This window comes from Ochotona curzoniae, unplaced genomic scaffold, assembly GCF_017591425.1.
Source record: "Ochotona curzoniae isolate NIBS_2020 unplaced genomic scaffold, NIBS_Ocur_1.0 contig_3190, whole genome shotgun sequence".
NCBI lineage: Eukaryota > Metazoa > Chordata > Mammalia > Lagomorpha > Ochotonidae > Ochotona > Ochotona curzoniae.
The window spans coordinates 11228963-11232346 of NW_024465751.1; the positions used below are offsets into that span (position 1 = coordinate 11228963).

The 3384-nt window shown below is 39.5% G+C and overlaps 1 pseudogene; it reads left to right on the top strand.

Moving 5' to 3' along the window:
* The first annotated feature begins 322 nt into the window (after positions 1–322).
* LOC121155963 lies at positions 323–1237 on the top strand (annotated as a pseudogene).
* Positions 1238–3384: the final 2147 nt, after the last annotated feature.

Genomic DNA, 3384 nt, shown 5'->3' on the forward strand with positions numbered 1-3384 from the left:
TGGTGTCACCCTACTCTGGTGAGCCAGCAGATGAAAGATCTCTGTCTGTTTTTATATTTCTTTGCCTTTTAAATGATATAGTGAAGAATAAATATTTCTTAAGGTTCACGGAAATGAATTAAAACTAAATTTTCTTCTGTACTGCAATAAGTTGGCAATTCCTAGAATTAAACATCAAGTATTAACATTGAAACATTTCTTAGGCTCTCTACTCCTCCCTGTTTGACAGACAGCCACCTCATCTCTTGCAGTGCCAGTGCATCCCTGATACACAATGGTGAAACGAATGGATTTGGCCACAATGGGTGACTGGTGACTGGTCACCAGGGTTGCTTTCAACTCTGGCAAAGTGAGCATTGTGGGCCTCCTGTTTTCCATGCATTGGCCTCAACCATATGGTCTACACATTCCAGTGTGATTCTACCCACAGAAAGTTCCATGACACAGTCAAGGTTGAGAATAGCAAGTTTGTCATCAAAGTGAAACCTATCACCATCTTCAGAAGCAAGACTCTGTCAGTATCATCCTGGTGCCCTGGATGTGTCAGAGTCCACTGGGACAAAACTGGGGCTCACTTAAAGGGTAGGGCCAAGAGGGTCATCATCTCTGCTTCTTATGCTGATGCCCCGTATTTGTGCTGACTGTGAACCATAACATCTCTCAAGAGTGTCAGCAACATGTCCTGCACTACCAACTGTTTAACTCCCTCAACCAATGCCATTCATGATGATGTCGGCATTGTCGAGTGACTCATGACCACAATACATGCCATCGGTGCTACCCAGAAGACTGGGGGTGGCCCCTCTGGGAAGCTGTGACATGATGGTCATGGAGCTGCCCAGGACATCAACCTGGCCTCAGTGCACTACTAAGACCATGGGCAAAGTTATCCTTGAGCTGAATGAGGAACTAACAGGCATGGCTTTCCACGTGCCCACCCCCAATATGTCATTGGTGGACCTTAGCTGCTGCAAGATAAAGTTGATAAAAAGGATGATATCAAGAAGGTGGTGAAACAGGCATCCAAGTTCCCTCCTAAAGGGTATATTGGTTTATACCTATGACCAAAATGTCTCCTATGAAATTTAACAGTGGCACCTACTCCTTCAGCTCTGATGCTGGTTCTGGCATCACCATCAAAGAGCAGTTTGTCGAGCTCGACTCCTGGTATGACAATGAATTTGGCTACAGCAACTAGATGGTGGGCCTCATTGTCCATATGGCCTCCAAGCAGTAGAGTCCCTGGGCTCATTGACCTCAGCAAGAGCAGAGGAAGAGAAAGGCTCTCCACTGCTAGAGAGTCCCTGCACCCACTCAGTGTCCACCACACTGAGAATCTGCTGTTTCACAGTCTCTATCCCAGACCCCCTGGAGAAGGGGAAGGACCTCAGGAGCCCTATCTTATGCATCAGTAAAACCCACTGTACCAAAAAAGAAAAAAAATCTTAGACACAGTAAACTGAATATCATACAATTTAAAAACATAAAAATGTATTGAAGAAGACAAAGTGGATAGTGGCCAACAGAAAACACTGTTTTTTACATCCCTCTATTGGAATCAATCTGACTTTTCATCTATGTATAAATATAAATAAGATATTCAGACAACAGTAACAAAGTTAATGTATTTCTTACACAATTTTAAGAGCTATACATAATAAGGAATCTGTTAACAATCTAAGTAACACAAAAGGAAAGAAATTCCTCCAGATCAAAACTTGATTGAAACCCACAAAATTGCATGTTTGTTCACCCACACTCAGCAGAATGCTTTTGATGTTTAATCTGTTATAATAAAGTAGCTTGTCACTATGCATAACTGAATGATTGGTAGACATGTTGCAAAAAAAAGACAAAACTCTCTAAGAAGATGAAAGGTGTTCAAAGATAGAGATCAGTCATGTTTTTAAAGTGTGAAGCGATGACTTCGGTCACAGTAAACAATGATTGAACTACGATAGACGAGAAGGATTTGGAGAGCCAACAGAAATTTCTTAGAATTCAACTATGCTCTATAATCAGAAAGACTAAAGTTACAAAATCTGCAAAAAGAAATTGGATACTATTTTTTTCTGTGGGAAAAAGTATATAGAGAAATAAAAAGTCATGATCAGTATGTGGCATAAAAAGGAAGATCCATTTCATTGTACATGATTTTTTTGAAATTATTCCAAAGTCTCGCCCATAAGAAATTACTAACCATGGCCAACTTTTAGTGGATTCCCATATCCACCCAGCAACGCTTTCTTACTTGTAAGTCAGTTTGGGGCATAAAAATTGAGGTTAGAGACACACCCTTGGAGCAAACAACTTAAGAATTAACTTCAAAAAATTGAAAATATGAGAATGTAGCGAACAACATCATTTATTCCATCCCGAATGTTAAATCTAGGTGTTTTTAAGCATGACCCTTATTTCATAAGATGCTCATTTCTGTACCAAAAATTAGAGCTGTAAAAATACTGCTCAAGGGGCAGGTGTTGGGCAGATACTGTGATGTAGCAGTGGTGGCTCAAGGGTTCGAATTTCTTCTACAATCACAGGAGACCTGGACTGCATCCCCAGGTTTCAGTTCTCTCTCTCTCTTGCTTTTTCTCTTTCTTTCTCTATTCCCTCCTTCCTTCCCTCCTGCTTCTCCTAGCTAATTAGTCAACTGAAAAATATTTTTTTAAATGTGCCAACCACCATATTGATTATAGGTAGTTTTAATATCTTCTAAGTATTGGTAAGCTAGAATCACTCTAATTAATCACACTACAGCTAGTTGTATAGGTGTGTGAGGGCCCTAAAAATAATCATTTACTTACTCAGTTACTAGGCCTTCACAATGTGTGTGGCATCATGCTAGGTGCACAGTGGTAAAGGTGAGAATAAGAAAAAAAGAGACTCATTTTCTTTCCCACAACTCTCAAACTCATCTACCTAGATATCTATACCCCAATAAAATTATAAATGGGATTCCTTTCAATTCCTCACATAACATCAAACTGTAGTGATGGTCTCATTTTTCAAAATAGAAGGCATAAAAACACTCTCAGTTATGAATAATAACTGAGAACTAAGGAGTATCAGTTATGAAAGACTGTCCCAACTCAGAAATGGACTAAGCATAGAAACTTTGGAACAGGCCACCTTATTGCCTCATGTAAGCTCATTTGCACATGTTCCAGGTGGTTCAACTTTAGGCTATTTCACATTCCATACTGCTTCCTTGGAGAAATGAATTAAAAATGAATAAAAAAGAGATTAAGTTTCCCTTAGAACAGTTATTTGAAAATAAAGTGACTTCTGTGCTGATCATAGTAGGACTGGAATGCATATTGTAATGCTCCTTTCATCCCCTTTCTAGAATCTTTCACCAATGTTTTCTATCTTCCATTTCCC